Genomic DNA, 17,349 nt, shown 5'->3' with positions numbered 1-17,349 from the left:
GGATGTGAGGACAGGGATTTGACAAAATTTAGTGAGCGTATGGGCCCTTTTGTGCATCTGCGGTGGGGGATGAGGAGAAGGTAGTTGCCAATCAGGCTGCACAGTGGGGTCGTAATCCCTTCTACAGTGTGGAGGATGTTTGGAGTGTGATGAAAGATTATGAGCCTTTTATACAGCAGCGTGCTCTTAAACATATGTCCTCTACGTTGATTGGTGTTTGGCAACCGCATTTTGGGGATGATGCGCCACAAATTTTATTAGATACTAGAGAGCACGTGTATGCTAGTGGTTTGGACCCAGGCCAAGTTTTTGGGAACATCACCACGTTGGTTGCTTATAGGGTCAGGTTGCATGATAAGAGCCCTACCACTGAGTCTCAGTTTCCAATGCGGGAGGTTCATCCCACATATCACCCAGATACCAAAGTTAACAGATCAGTAAGGTAATGTCACTCGAGCAGGTGTAGCGGTCCGGTTCAAGAACAGTGGGTTTATACTCCGTGGAAAAGAAGTGAGGTTTTGTCCCTTAAGACTCAGTTGCCTGATACTAGGAAAAATCCTACTGCTTATTATAAGGAACAGACTCAAGCGGCCGCTTCGACGGTAATGACTTTTGCCAATATTGAAATGTTTTTTGGTCTTCTTGTTCCGGTTGATATTTGGGGGCAGGTTTATACTCAAGATCATCTTGCGGAGTTGGGAGGTACATGGGACCAAATTAAAGCATGGGATCAGGAAAGAAAGCCAGGTGAATAGCCTTGTGTTACAGCAAACAAATGATGGATGGAATGCTGACAATGCAAACATTCTCCCCCAGTCAAAAGATCTGGGTTAAATCCATTGTTCTTTTGCCCACTACGCCAACCCCGTTTTGACCCAGCCATATGCAAATCAGTCTTGACCCTGTGCCTCATGGGAACATTCCAGACCGAACTGCCAGGCAGGTCCTCCCTGGACCGGAAACAAGCATCCTGGGACCGGTTTCAGGGTATGTCACCCTTCTTCATCTTCTTCAGCCAGGCTAGCTTGAATCCAGTGGCACAGTGAGCAAGGGACCCACGTCTGGGCATACCCATCCCACTTAGGGCGAAAAGTGTTACAGCAAACAAATGATGGACGAAATGCTGACAATGCAAACATTCTCTCACCAGGTCAATAGCCTCGAGCAGAGATACTTGCTTTGCCAGGCCACATTATTATATATATGCATTCTCTTATTCCACCGAGGAAAGTAGATTAGGAAAAGTTGACAGCTTGTTTACAAAAGAAAGATGAGAGTGTGTCTGATTTTTTTCACTCGGTTCAAGGATACATTTTGGATTACAGTGGGCAGGATCTATCTTTTGAGGGAGGTGTTCGGTTGTTTTTCAATAGGTTTGTTTCTAATTTACTTCCTGAAACTGCGACTCGTTTACAGGCTTCTGAAAGTACCTGGTCCACCTCTTCCTCTTCTGTTATTCTGAATATGGCTCAGTATTATGAACATCGGGACAATGAGGAGAAAGAGAGGGCAGAAAAAAAGCATAAGGATTTAAAGACAAAGGTGTAGTTGCAACAGGCATTTAGAGGGAATGGTAGAGGACGTGGTGGTTCTGCCTGACAGCTTCCACGTACTAGTAGGCAGCCGAACACGATGCCTCTGGGGCAGAATCAGTGTGCATATTGTAAGGAGGAGTGTCCCATGCTTTTGCAGAAGGTGGCAGTCCCTAGAGGACGAGGTTCTAGTGGACGGGGTCATGGGGCTGGTGGGGCTGATAGGGCTCAAAATGCTGCCGCCTCACATACTGGCACATGCATCAAGCAAAAATCACCTCGCAAAAATACCGAATCGCTAAAATCTCCCATTAGCGAGTGGCAAACAACGAATCCTAATGCATCAACACCAATAGCGAAAAAATCGGAAATACCGAAATTACAAATAGCGCCTGGCATTAGCTAATCACAAATAAAGAATCGCTAATGAATGCATCAAAAGTCGCAAATACCGAAAATCTCAAAAATCGCTATTTAGCATGAGCAGATTAAGGGGAATCAGAACCAGAAGGTAAAGTTGCTGAAAAAATAAAAAAAATAAAGAAAAACTCACAAGTGTTCCACAGATGCAATCAATCAGAAAGCCATACAAATTGGGCCTGGAGACCCTGTTTCCTTTCACAAAATGGCAGCCCTCTACGTGCTTGCAAGGAGGATGAGAATAAATGCAGCAGCACAGCGCAGGAGAAGGATCCAGGAGAGAGTATTCAGAGTGCGCATTACATTGCTTGGCCAAAATGAGGATGAGGTATACGACAAGTACCGTCTCAATCGTGCAATGATTATGCGCCTAATTGCTGACCTGGAACCACTACTGCAGCACCAGACACGTCGGACCAATGCCATTCCTGCGCACGTCCAGGTCCTATGCAGCCTGCACCTACTGGCGTCTGGAAGTTTCCAGGGGGTCATAGCGGTAGCGGGAGGCGTATCACAAAGCGCACTATCACGCTTCTTCCGTAAATTCATTGATGCCTTGCTGACAATGACACATACCCACATCAGCTTCCCCACAACCCCCCAGCATATGGACCACACCAAACAGGAATTCTACCAGGTGGCCCAATTCCCCCATGTCCTAGGATGCATTGACTGCACGCATGTCCCCATCTGTCCACCCTCAGCCAATGAGTACATCTTCCGTAACAGGAAGTCCTATCACTCCATCAACGTGCAGGTCGTGTGCGATGCCAAGCACATCATCACGGACATAGTGGCACAATTTCCAGGGAGCACACACAACTCCTATATATTCAGACACAGTGGCATCCACAGGCGTCTGCTCAATGGAGAATTCGGAGAGGGACTCCTGCTTGGTACGTAAACATACCTATTCATAACATCTGCAACACACATGTATCATCATGACTGACGCTAAGCCTTTGCTTCCATCCTGTAGGTGACAGTGCATACGCCCTGCGGGAATATATCCTCACCCCCTACATCAACCCAGCAACACCACAGGAGCAACGCTACAACGCGGCCCACATAAGCACCAGAAATATGATTGAGAGGACATTCGGGATCCTGAAGAGTCGCTTCCGGATCTTACATAAGACTGGTGGTGCTTTGCAATATAAACCAGACACCTGCTGCAGGATTGTAGCAGTATGGGCCATGCTGCACAACATTGCAACCAGAAGGGGGATACCCATAGAGGTGGACAGGAATGACAACTACCGGGATGATCAACCACCCGCACAACACCGACAGTCACACGTTCCAAACACAGCTGAAGGTCAAAGGAGGCGGACGTACATCACACAACATCATTTCAGAGCCAGGTAAGAATGAGCCATGACGATATCATTAGGAGTGCTACTGTTTACTTCACAGGAGCACTTATGTAGGTAATGTTACACTGACATGCTAATTAGAGTTCCCCCACACATTGTGGGCAAAAACATGACCGTTGGCTTCACGGGAGTGCAAATGCAAAATTAAAGTGGGCCATGGTTACCCCACCATGGTCAGGGATGCAGGACTGAATGTCTAGTGGCACTTCCCACGAACACCCAGCCTCCTATCGTGTGTCTCCTCCACCTCACCACGCTGTGTCTCTGTGGCTGTGGAGCAGCACGAACTGCGCCTCCTGGTGCAGGTCTCCAGCACCGACACGCTGCTCACACTGGATGCAGCCTCACTGCCATCCTCCCCTCCCAAGTTGCTGCCACTGAATGTCCCTGACTGCAAGTGTTTCACTGCAGTGGTCACCTGGCCTAAGGCCTTCGCCACGTCACCACAGTAATGTCCGAGGTCCACCTGCAGTGACACGGAGCGGCGGTACAACACAGCAGTGCCGTTGCAGAGCTTTGTGATGGCCCTGGTCGATGCTGTGGAACGGAGCAAGTTCTGCCTATGCCTCCGGCGCTCCCTGTGTTGTCCTGCTCAGATGGCACAGGTGAGCTCCTGGAGGTTCTGACTAATGTCCCTATTGCCCTCTGCCACAACTGTGGTCATGTGCCGCACTGCGTCAGTTAGAGTGCACATATGTTTGGCGAGACGTGAAATGTTGAGGTTCATTGTCCCCATGTGTCTCCCCTGCAGGCGCTGAACACACAGCATCTGAGCCTCGACTCCACCATAAATGTTCCTTGCCTGGTCGGCTCCCTCAGCAGTACTGCGCATGGACCTGCGCCGCTGCGTGACTCTGCCACGTGCTGGTGGTGGTGCTGGCGGTGTGACACCTGTATGACTTTGCCCTCTTGTGGGTGCAGGACTCGGGCATGCATCCATCACCAGGGGACATGTGCCCTGCGTCTTGGTGGTTTTGTCGCCGGTGTTGGTGGTAGTGGTGGTGGTATTGTTGCTGGTGGTGTTATGTTATGTTATTTTAATTTATTCAGCGCACAGCTACTCGGATGTGTCCCGGCGCTATAGACCGCTGGGGAACCCATCCTGGCTATCCCTGTGAGATGGTCCCTTTCTGGGTATCTCCAAGGTGAAACCAGGCATCCCCGGCGTCTGTGGGGGGCCGTTGTAGAGATGAGGCAAGCTTAATGCCCAGAGTTGCCGAGTGTGTTCCTGGTTAGAGTAGGTACCGAGGCGAGAATTATCGAGTCCGTTTTGACCCTGGTCCACGACCCTGCCGCGTCGGGAATTGAATCCTGGTCCCTGGCCGATTCTCTGCTTACGGGTCTGCCGCCTCTAACCAGTGAGCCACACCTCTCTGGTGGGGATTGACCTTCCTGCGGAGTGTCGCCATCGGAATCTGCCGGTGTTTCAGAGATGATGAGGTGCTCACTATCATCTGAATCCCCAGGAGATGCATCTGTGTATGAAACAGTGCATTGTTAGTTTATTTTGTGACTACATCTGTTTGTCATTCTGCATTTATGTCCTACAATGAATTACATTATTTGATTCTCTGTTGGCCCTGTACTGCTGATCTCATTTATTTTGCATTTGTGACTATACATGCACACTTTGTTGACATGACTACGACTCCCATGATGCAATACTTAAGTGAGGGCATATGTGTTATGCACTTCTGCCTTCACACTGTGATTGACCTGGGGGGATGGGGATGGGTATACGATACGCAGCGTATGGGCACAGGCATGCATCTTACCTTGTTCTGTGGTGGCTGCGCCGGAGGTGTCCATCTGCGTTACTCCGACGACCGCCTCTGGCTCAATGGTCCCCTCGACGAGCTCCTCCAGGGCAGTGTTTGCAGGTACTGTGGATGGCCCCCCTACTGTGCCAGCTGCCTTCTTGACCCTTTCAGCAATTCTTTCCTTTGCCCTCTTCCTGAGGTCATACCACCTCTTCTTTAGGTCGTCGATGCTGTGGTGCGTCACTCCCACAGCATTCACCCTCTCCCTGATGCGAAGCCAAATTTTCCTCCTCTCAGCTTCGGGCACCTTGAGTGACAGCTTGCCAAACAGCTTGTCATGCTTGCTGCTCACCCCCTCGATCAAGTGCTCAAGTTCCCTGTCAGAGAACTTTCTCTTACTCTTCCTGGGCGTGTCTGCAGTGGCTGGTGCATCCTTGTCCATCCTGGATGAAGGTAGGGTGGATGGTTTCAGTGGGTGAATTCTCTTGCCTCAGCCTGTGTGCTCTGCCTCCTCCTGTGAGCTCCTCAGGGCAGTGAATGAGGGTGGGGCTGGTTGACTTCCTGGTTGTGATGTCATCAGCCCGCTTCTGGAGCGACCCGTTTTTAGCGAATTCGCTAATACCGAACTCGCTAATACCGAATTCTGTAATACCGAATTCGGTAATTGCTAATCGGTATTTTCAGAAATCGCTATTGAGTAATCGGTAAATATTAGTGATTTTTAAGGAATCGCTGAGATTTACCAAATTTGTTCATGCATTCCGAAATGCGATTCCTTATTACCGATTCTTTATTTCTCGCTATTAAGGAATCGCTTTACGGGATGTTGATGCATGTACACCATAGTCATTCTGATACTATCTATTTTGATGACCCTCATGATGTGCAATACTACCATGATGACTATGATATGGATGAAGCGACAGGGATGTCTTATAGGTAGGATTGTCAAGGACAGAGTGGGGGACCAGTTCCGTTACTTGTAGACCAGCGTGGGCCTTATGTAACAGCGGAACTGCAAGGTTCGATTAAGGAATGTTTGGTAGACACAGGTGCGACAAAAAGTTCTGTTTCATGAAATATGGTCTCTGGGGCGGCTCTGTCCGAAAATAATAATGTCTCTGTAGGTTTTTCAGGTATACCGATTGACAGCCCCATTTCAAGACCCCTTGCACTGAATATTGGTACTTTTACGGTGGATTCTCCATTTTTGCTGACATCCAATTGTGGTGAAAATTTGTTGGGCTTGGATTTGTTGAAGAAATTGCATGCCACTATTTATTGTTCCCCGGAAGGTGTCTATATGACGATGGGCCCGATTGTAATTACCAAACAGTGCTTGTCTCTCCCTCTTCCTGCTGAATTTGCTGATGTGCCACCCACTCTATGGGCGACAGGTGATACAGATGTGGGGCTGTTGCATATACCACCAGTTTCGATACAGGTCAAAGACAATGCTATTCTGCCTCGTATTACCCAGTATAAAATACCACAGGCAGGAGAATGGGCTATGTTGCAGAGTATTCAGGCACCTTTGAGTTCCCCTGGTGATCAAGAAGATGTGTACCGTTTTGTGACTGACCTACGCGAAGTTAATAAAATAGTGTCTCCTCATTTTCCAGTGGTTCCAGATATTACTACACTTTTGACAATGATTACTTCCACTGCTCACTTCTTTTCTGTCATTGATTTGAAAAATGCGTTCTTCAGTATTCCTATTCATCCGGATAGCAGATATCTGTTTGGGTTCACCCTAGCTGGAAGGAGCTTTAGAATGTTTTGCGCTCCTCAGGGCTATATCGAGAGTCCCAGTATTTACAGTCAGGCTCTAAAGAGTCAGTTGGATTCCCTTTCACTCCCTGTAGGTAATGTATTGGCGCAGTTTGTTGATGACCTTCTTATAGCTTCTGATACCGAACAAGGTTGTAAAGATAGTACCGTTAAATTATTGTTGCATTTGGCTCATCATGGGCATGAAGTTTCCCTTTCTAAATTCATGTATTGTTGACGGGAGGTTACCTATTTAGGTCACCTACTGTCGTAGGAGATTGACCCCTGAGCGTATCGGTACCATTGTTAAAATGCCCCTTCCACAAGCCCAGAAAGATATGTGTGCTTTCATAGGTATCACTTCCTACTGTCAGCAGTGGATACCTAATTATTCCCTACTAATTAAGCCCTTGCTTGCAATAACAACGAAAGAACCTACGGACTCAACATCGTGTCATATGCAGATGACACCCAACTCATCCTCTCCCTATCCAATGAACCCAACACCACCAGACACAACTTTAGAGAAGGCATGGAAGCCGTCGCAACATATGGATGAAAAACAGCTCCCTACAACTAAATACTAAGACAAAAAGACAGAAATACTCATCATGGGCCCAAACCCCGATGCCTGGTACGACACCTGGTGGCCCCCCGCCCTTGGAACCCCGCCCACCTCCACGGACCACACATGCAACCTGGGAATCATCCTTGACTCCGAGCTCAAAATGGACCGCCAGATAACTCTGTTTCATCCTCCTGCTTCTACACCCTCCTCCTCCTACGTAAGACCTTCAAATGGATCTCCCTCGAACACAGAAAGACTGTCACTCACTCCCTGGTCACCAGCAGACTCGACTAAGGCAACGCGCTCTACGCTGGAATACACAAAAACCTCACCGCAAGCTACAGAATAATCAGAACTCCACTGGCTCCCCATCGAGGACAGAGTCACCTTCAAGATGCTCACCCACACACACAAGGCCCTCCTTGACACTGGACCAGCATACCTGAATAGCCGACTCAATTTCCACGCACCCCAGAGGGCCCTACGATCAGCCCAGCTCGCCTATGCCATGGTCCCCCACACCAGAAAGACCAGATCGGGAGGCTGCTCCTTCTCCTTCCTCGCTGCCAGAGTCTGGAACGCCCTTCTGCTCCACCTCCGACAGACAACATCGCTTCCCATCTTCACAAGAAACCTCAAAACCTGGCTCTTCGACAGACCCCCTCCTTGATGGACTGGAACCTGCACCTCCCCTCCTCCCCAGCGCCTTGAGACCTTGAGACCCTTACGGGTCAGGAGTCACGCTTAACAAATGCCTTATTGATTGATTAGAGCCTTTGCCCTGAACGTCTGAATGTCAGCAGTCTTTTGAGCAATTGAAAACTGCGCTTTGTTCGGCTCCAGCACTTGGCACCCCTAACTACTGCAAACCGTTTGTGTTGTTCGTCCATGAGATGGCTGGTTGTGTGCTTTCTGTTTTAAAACACAAATTTGGAGATAAGCAACGGGCGTGTGTTTATTTCTCTACTTTTCTTGATCCAGTCGCGAGAGCCCTCCCCAATTGTCTAAGAGCGGTCGCAGCTGTGGCCACTTCGATCAGGCAATCGGCTGGACTCGTGCTTGACACTGACCTCACAGTTATGGTCCCCCATGCTGTGGACATGCTTTTGAATAAGACGAAGACAAAGCTCCTCACCAGTGCATATCTTACTGGCAATGGATTGACATTGTTTGCTAAACATATCATGATTAAAAGAGGTGCCACTCTGAATCCAGCCACGTTACCACCCCTCCCTTCCGACAGTGATGAAGTTGACAAACATTATTGTATCTTCCAGACGGAGGAAGAGATGAAAGGATGGGTAGACTTTACTGATGTTCCCTTATCTGACCCACAAGGGGAACTATATGTCGATGGCTCTTGTTTTTCATTACCGGATGGCACCACCACTGCTGCTTATGCTATTACCACACTGCGTACGGTGGTAGTGACATCCTGTGTTCTTTCAGTCGGCGCAAACTGCTGAGCTAGCTGTTTAATTTGAGCTTGCAAATTAAGTGTGGGATTGGTTGTCAACATTTATACTGACAGCCAGTACGCCTTCAGGGTCATGCTTAATTTTGGACGACTCTGGGCTGAGAGAGGGTTTCTTACTTCCCATGGCACGAAAGTTCAGCATGGACACCTTATATTGAGACTTTTATCTGCTTTAACACTCCCCAAGAAGCTGACCATAGTAAAGTGTAGCGCCAACTGGAAGGTCACTGATGATGTAGGTAGGGGAAATGCCTTTGCAGATCAGACGGCTAAACAGACGGCCCGGACAAAGATGAAAATAATGTTTGTAGAAGATCCAGTTAGGTGGGTGCCTGAGGTTGTCATGTTTGAAGACACTCTTGAGAATGTAAAGGAGATCCAAAGCGAGGCCACAGTCGAGGAATTATCAGTATGGCAGGAAAGTACAGCACAATTGAATGATGAGGGATGTTGGATTGATAAGTCAGGAAAAAAAAGATGGATGTTGCCTGATGCATATGTCCTTCCTGTGGTCACGATGGCCCATGGTCCAGCTCATATTAGTGCTAAGGGCATCTGTAAATTGTTAGACCCTATATAGAAGAATAATATTATCTCCAAGACAGCCGCACACTTAGTGAAGTATTGTATGGTGTGCATGATGCACAATGCTGGAAAAGGTACCCCGACACCGCCTGGTAACTTCGCACCCCCCACTTTTCCTTTTGAAGTTCAGATGGATTATATAGCACTAGATAGATGTAATAATTTGAAGTATGTTTTGGTGGTTGTATGTGCATTCAGTAAATGGGTTGAGACTGAGCCCACTAAAGATAATACAGCCATTACGACTGCAAAGGTACTCCTGAAGGAGTTCTTTCCTTGTTACAGCTTGCCCCGTTTGATTTGGAGTGATAACGGAAGTAATTTTAACACAAAAGTGATTCAATTAATTTGTGATGGTTTGCATGTGAAGCAAAAGTTCCATGCTGTCAATCATCCCCAGTCAGCAGGTTTGGTTGAGAAGTACAATAGTACTCTCAAGCTCAAATAGGCAAAAATTCAGGACGACCACAGGGTTACAGTGGCCAGATGCCTTACGGTTAGATCTTTGGCCAACAAGAAAAGCAGCACATTCTAGAACAGGATTGTCACCGTACGAGGTTGTGTTTGGACGCCCGGCAAATGTAGGGGGCATCCCACGACCTCGCGGTTCTCTGATATTGAATACCCATTGTCAATCGATTACCTTGGACAGTTAACGGAAAGTTTGCGTTCTATTCACCATCAGGTCTGGGAATCCCTGCCAGCTACACCAGAGGGGCCCGGAAACGACATTCAGCCTGGGGATTTTATCTTAGGCAAAAATTTCCAGCGGAAAAAATGTTTGAAGCCACGTTAGAAGGGGCCCGTCCAGGTCCTCCTGGCCACACGTACTGCAGTCAAGGTCGCTGGTCATAAAAATTGGATCCCCACGATCCACTGTCGCAGGATCCCTTTGCCTTTGCCCTACGACCAGTGGTGAAGGATGGAATAGGGGACTCCGAGTGCGAGACAGTCCCTCAGTTTATCCCCTTCAGTGATGCGAAGTTGACCTGGACGCACCATATAAGGAAAATGATGTCCTGAATGCAGCTGTTCCTCCGGAAATACGAGCTATCCAGGAGCCTCTTTTTGTTGATCCCTCTGTGCCTGGAGTCACTAGGTACAATTTGCGCCATCAGCTGGGGGACGGTGCACCCAAGGGCAAGAAAGATTAGCTAGGGATGGACTGTGTAAGTCAGGCAGTAATTTGCTAATAGTTCCAACAGAGATAGCTTAGGGTGATAAGAGTTTTTGTGCACTGTTTGAACATTGGAAAGGATAAATAGAAGTATCCCTTGGGGAATATATTATCCTTTTCGACTTGGGATACAAGCTTATTGCAGAGCAAGCACCACCGCTGGTGCTCAAAAGCGTCAACGTATTGATGAACAATAGGAGCCTGTACCAGTGAGGCTCTGACGGGCACGGGGAACTTGTATACTTCCTTGTATTTTACCTCCATTTCATCATTCATTATGAATATCTTTGGTAAAATGGTTGCTGAGGAAGAGCAGCAAATGTGACTTGTTGCCCAGCACAATGCAGTGGACCCGTAAACAAAAGCTGACATGTATTGTTCCTGTGATTTTCCTGTTGATTGTAATATGTGGTGAATTATGGGTTTTGGAAAGTGATCAAAGCGTATCCTTACTTAGTAAAAATAAGGTTATTCCTCAAGTCAAGAAAAGGATGGCCCCAAGCAATGTATTTTTAGAGCCTCACAATAGATTCTTTGGAGAAGGTACTGCTTGTTACCCTACTGGATCTGTCACTAGTCTATGGGCAGCACATCCATTGTCAATTGTCAATTACACCTATACCCGGCCCCCTAACTTCATAGAACTGCAAGGAGTATTTGCGTTTGGTTATCCAGATCCTTGTCTATATCATAGAAAGCCATGAGGTATGGGTTATCCAGGGTGTGATAATGTAGGAGAGTAGGATCTGCTTCACATGGGTACCCCCACTTGTTGCTGGAGTTTCACTGTTTTTCGACCTTAGTCTGGCTGTGGCCCTGCTAATCAGGACCCCAGCCTAGCTGCTTACTCTCCAAAATGGCTTCCATGTACATTAGGTACATTTCTAATTGGATTCTGGAGTGCCCTATAAGCCCCTAGTATATGGTATACTATGTACCTAGGGCACAGGTACCTCAGAGGCCTACCAGGGGCTGAAGCATGTATTATGCCACCCCTGGGAAGCACTCCAAAATGACACCACAGGTCTGCTACTGCAGCCTGGGTAAGGTGGTGCTTGCACCCCTTACTGTGGTATAGGCTACCTATATCACTACCATTGCACACACATATACAACCTCTAAGTCACTCCTATGGCAGGCCTTAACAATCCTGAAGGCAGAGTGCTTGGTTTTTATGTGAGAGGGTGACCCTGCATGAGCAGAGTCCCTCTGCGCCGTTCGGAGTACCTCCTCTGATGCTGTTTGTGGTGCAGCCTGATCATATACTCTTAAGTGCATTATAACCTCGCGGTAAATGCTAACTTTGGGATGGCTGCACGGAAACATGTTGTGTTTGGTGTCAAACGCTTTGGAATACTACCCCCCCCCACCAGTTCTGATGGCGGGGGTAGTATTCCACCCTTCTAGAGGGAGAGACATGTTCACACTGGTCCACCCGGTAAAGACTTTCTACAGCCCTGGCATCACAAAATGGATGTCACTGCCACAGACACTGGTCTGGCCTCCTGCTGCTGACCGAAACTCCGGCAGGGGAGGCCTTGACAATAGGTTTCCAGATGTGTATTGGGGCTGGGCGGGAGCACTCTCTGGTGCTTTGAAGTCCTGCACTGGGGGCACACTTGGTGTCCCTGTGCATAGTCCAGTTCAAACCGGTTGCAGGGGCTACCTGCCCCTGCTCTGTCACCAAACTGGACAAAGGAAATGGGTGTAACCACCCCTCTTTCCAAACCCTCCTATAGGTGGGTCCCTAGAGTGTCCAACCCCCAAACTTTGTATAAGTATGTGAACCCAGTCCTTGCGACTTCAGATTACCCTGGACGAAACTCTGCAACATATATCCTGGACCTTCTACTTTAACTAGAAGACTGAAGAAATCTCCCTTGGGGTCAAGGAGTGACTCCCCTGTTTGGCAGGCACCAAAGAAGCAACTGTCTGGTCTGCAATTCTGAAGCTCCCGCCGGACGTCAAAGTCTCTGCATCCCTAGAGGTGGATTTCTAGACTTCTCCAAGGCTACCCTGGGTCTACAGCAAAGCTGAGGTCCGTGGCTATGGTGGGTGACGTGGAACCGTGACCCCTGGACCTTGTCAACTTTTGCTGATCCTTTTAAGAAATAAGGGGGTTTATCCAATTAACCCTTTGGCATCTGGGTGATTAAACAAGTCGTAAAAGGAAATAATGCCTCGGGATTGATCCAAAATACTACTAAATGAAGAGGTAGATTACTTATCTCTTCTTATACAGATTATTTTTATAGATGAATCTAAATATTTCAATCCTAAGTCAAAGGAAGACCAGCACTAAAATATATACACTTGACTAATAAATGTCAAAAACAATCATTACTATTTTATATATATATATATAAACAAGTTTTACATATATATACACATATTTATATTTCACATTTACATTTTACACCATTTCTCTTTGCCCTATTAATTACTCAGGATGCTTTCAATACTTTATCACACCAGCATTCCTTTTTTGAAATGAAGATCACTCTATTAGAGGAACTCAAGGGTTTATCTATTTAACCATATATTCATAGAGTGTTCTTTATATCTATTTTGGTCATATTTAAATTCATATGGGTGTCTTCAAATTATCTGTCGACGCGTTTCAGCCTTAATTATTTCAGGCCTCTTCAGGACTAGGGCAGTTGAATGTGCAAATTCGTAATTCAACCTAAAAATTAAATGAACCTTTTTTACTCAATATGTACAACATATTTACCATTATTTACAAATATACATCCATGGGAACCACAGACTCAATGAGTCTAACAAGATATAATGTTCGAATGTTTATGTTCAAGTGTTTATCTGAAGGGGCGTCCAACCACTAAATTAACACACCCTCTATTGTGCGTTTTCCAATTGCTCAAAATCAAAACGTGCTCTGAAAAAGTAAAAGTGTAGTGTATTTAAACAGGCCTAAACCGTCACCAATTTGAAAAAAACGTCACCAATTTGAAAAAAATATCACCAATTTGAAAAAAATACCTAACGTGGCTATATCTAATTGTCTCCCTGTATCTCTTGCCTACTAGTCATCACCATTTGATTTCTTTACTTACTGAATGAATCGCGGGTAATTCATATTGTGACCGAAATTCTAAGGGACTTCTCCTTAGTTATATTTTCTTTTTTTCTTTTTAATTCCTAATGTAAAAAAACACACAAGTGCAAACCTCTATCAATTATATATGTTATGTAATGTATATACACACATTAAGATTCCAACCTCGAGAAACTATTCCTCATACCTTGCACCTTCTGATGCGAGTGTTTTCTTTCCCTGTTACTGCCGAATTCTTACTGGTAACATCACTATACACCAACAAAAGGGGAAACCAATAAATCATTCAATTCCCGCTTGATATATCCAAAGTACTCGTTATGTCTTTCTATAGCATAATCGTGTATAAATACCTTATATCGCTGCGAAATAACGTTCTTAATCCTATCTCCTTCTATCGCATACTCCTCTCAATGACGAGTTCTTACTGGCACATCACTATATACAGAAAAAAGGGGGAAGCCATTTAAATTACTTCCTATCCGCTCGATATCTCCAAGGTTCACGTTATGTCTTTATACAGCATCCTGATACACACGTACCTTGCATCGTTGAAAAATAAATCTCTAAGTCCTCTCTCTTTCAAACCGCGTACTTCTTTCAATCCGCCGCGTAAAACGCGGAAGTCAGTCTCCATATAACCACGTTGGTACTAGACACTAAAAACGGAGCAATTTGTTTTCAAAGGATATCGAAAGCGGACTGCTATTTCTCTGGACAATAGCGACTACTCACACATTTCAAAGATGGAAGGCGCCATGACCACACTCTATTTTGTGGCTAAATCTTACGAGGACTGGAACAATGATCTAGTGATTTTATATTATAGGGTTCCTCTCTGTTTTAAGTAGCTTGCCAAAAAATCTTGTTTATATATCGCCAATGGCAGTAAAATATCTTAGATCCATACAGCCCAATGGTAGGAGCATCTCCCATATCGTTGCTTCCACGTTGGTGGTATCTTCTCATCTCGTTATTTCTCTACATAACTCAATCCTCACCCGTCCTTTGAACCAAAAATAAAAAGGTGATGGATAAGAAAAAGAAAAGAAAGGAAAAATAAATAAAGATACAGAAATGAATTATTGTGTTGGACATAGTACCTTAAGACCCATTATTGGAACGCCACTCCTTACAATCTTCTGATCCATATTTCCATCCCATCCAATTGCTGGAAACTAATTTATTGTATTGCTGATCCATCATCTTCCTGGTCTTCCTCGAAGTTGTGCTTTGGGCTCCGAGTAGACCCAGCCTTGAGCACCTCCTGCACCGAAGATTTCTGGCCTCTACTCCACGAGTGACCCGTGGGCAGTTTCCAGTGCGACCACTTGAGGCTCCTTCGCGATCGCTAGCACGTTGGCTAGTAGGTCCCCACGAAGGCAACTCCTCTTCTGATTTGGCTTTCCTTGTTGCTCCAGACGTGCCCCGACTTACCCTCGCTGGGTGAGTCCCCCAGGTGGTCTGCACCGACGTCCTTTCTATGATTCCAAGTGACTTGCCGTTGCCAAGGCTTGTTGGGTCCAATCTGGTTGGCAACACCGCAGCACTCGATAGACTTCATGGGACAGCTCGAATCCAGCTCCTGATCATCATCGGTGCCTCCTGGACCTCGTGGGTGAAGAGTCAAGACACCCGTCAACTCACCTGAAGCACCCGACATCTGTGGGCATTGGACTATCGTGCCCTTGGTCGCTGGTAAGTGACCCAGACTCTGTCCCCTCTGCTTTCAGGTTCCTTCCATCCTAGATCCAGGCTTGGATCGCTTCGGACACTTCTCCTCTTCACGGAGGCAGCACTTCTTGAGCAGCTTCTTTTGAAATCAGTGACGCGACCCAACACCATTTGACACCTATGCACCCGGCTTTCCTGGGTGAGGTAACTCTAGTGCTCTGGTGCTCCCGTGGGTGTGGGCCCTAGACACCTCTAAGTCCAAAAGGGTTCGCTCGTAGATATCCCCTAAGCATCCTTAAACTCTAAATTTCCAACCGCGACTTTCCCCATAGAATTTAACGGCGATTCGCGGCTGTGTTCTCACACTGCACGCGTCCCCCGTGGGTCCTCTGTGTCACTACCTTGGGTGGTTCCTTTTGGTCCAAGCACTTCTACAGGCTCTAGGCCTTGTGTCTAGTTTAGTCGTGGTTCTTATACCACTTTATTGGTATATGGTTTGGTACGCCCCTAGGATCCAAACGTGTATTTCTGCTAATACTGTGGAATACTGACTTGTAACTTAAGTACTTCGAACTCCAGTCTCATAAAGAGACTAGAGGGGTGTGTTTTATCTTAAATACATATATTTTAAATATATACCTGGTGTGGTTGTCTTTTCATTTGATCATTCAAGAGATTATAGACTGGTAAAACAAGCTGCTTTACCTTCCTTCAAGACTTAGCCTGAAAGCTGCTCTCCATAGCTACCACTAGGATAGCTTTCAATAAAGGTTGAACCCAATGGAGGACTTCAGGAAAGTGCTGCTGCTGGAAGAGGAGAAAGCGTCCGTGGGAATCCAAACGTGGATTCTTGAAGAGGAGTACCTGAAAGCAGAGGGGACAGAGTTTATGTCACTCTGGAGTGACCAGGAGAATTAGAAGACGAATGCCCACTGATGTCGGGTGCTTCAGGGAGGATGACCATGACCTTGACTCTGCAGCTGTGAGGACCAGGCGACGCAGAGGATGACCAGGACCCGGGGACAAGTTGTCCCACAAAGGATGTCGAATGCTGAGGAGTAGGCGTCTGGTGCGAGCACCAACACGCCTTGGCAAATGCAGCCCAAGCAGGAAGTCAAGAAAGTGCAAAGTTGGGACCAGCAAGGTCCAGGGGACTCACAAAAAGCAAGAGTCAGGGCAAGCCTGAGCAATCAGGGGAGCCCAAAGGAAACAAAGGTGACCCTCAAATGGACCCACAGGCTAGAGGCACTGGACTCATGAGAGAACCTCGAGCAGCTCACCAAAGAGCAGGCCACAAAGTGGTGAGGCTAAAGATCTTGGTGGAAGGAGTTGCCAGAGATAGGGCTATTTGGAGCCCAATGCACTTGTTGCAAATTTGCCAACAAGCCTTTGCACTTGCAAAAGAACGTGGTGCACTGGGGTTTGGTTATTGTGGTCCCCACAAGGGATACTGGCCTCAAACTCAGTGAGAGGACAGCGCAGACCTCGAGGGACGTAGAGAACCACCACCTGTGTTGTTGAACCCTTCGCAGTACGCAGGAGCTCAGGATCAGCAGACCGGTCAGAAGTGTTGAGGTGTCTGCGAATGCAGAGAAGTAACTCCTTCACTTCAAGGGTGATTCCTTCAAGTGTCTTTGATGCTCCACAGGCCTTGGGGGGTTTCTGTACGAAGCACGGGCACGGACAATGCAACAGACAAGCAGGGGGACGAAGTTGGGTCCTTACGAAGTCCAGCGAAGTCCAAAGTATGTAGACGGTCGAAGATGATGTGGTATTGGAATTGAATCATGTCCCACGACGAATCTAGGGACCTACACCTAGGTGAGCCCTTAAGCATCCTAGAGCAAGGGTTGGGACGATTCAGGGGACCCTCCCAGGGAGGGTCTGGACAGGGGGAGGTTACTCCCATGTCCTTTGTCCATTTTCACACA

General features: G+C 47.0%; 1 protein-coding gene across 6 annotated transcripts in view; it reads right to left on the bottom strand.

Annotated features, from left to right (window-relative positions):
- HDAC8 (histone deacetylase 8) overlaps positions 1–14,393 on the bottom strand; it is an 841,291-nt gene extending 826,898 nt beyond the window's left edge. For 4 of the 6 annotated variants that reach the window (XM_085630743.1, XM_085630746.1, XM_085630745.1 and 1 more), the window contains exons 1-4: positions 14,287–14,393; positions 14,098–14,182; positions 13,932–13,995; positions 13,743–13,827 (exon numbers count right to left, since the gene is read on the bottom strand). The gene's annotated coding sequence lies outside the window, so the exon portion shown is untranslated. The remainder of the gene's footprint in view (positions 1–13,742; positions 13,828–13,931; positions 13,996–14,097; positions 14,183–14,286) is intronic. The other 2 variants (XM_085630744.1, XM_085630749.1) reach the window with 1 other exon arrangement.
- Between the last annotated feature and the right edge of the window lie 2,956 nt (positions 14,394–17,349).

This window comes from Triturus cristatus, chromosome 10 (assembly GCF_964204655.1).
Source record: "Triturus cristatus chromosome 10, aTriCri1.1, whole genome shotgun sequence".
Taxonomy (NCBI): Eukaryota; Metazoa; Chordata; class Amphibia; order Caudata; family Salamandridae; genus Triturus; species Triturus cristatus.
This window is presented reverse-complemented; position numbering and strand designations above follow the sequence as displayed.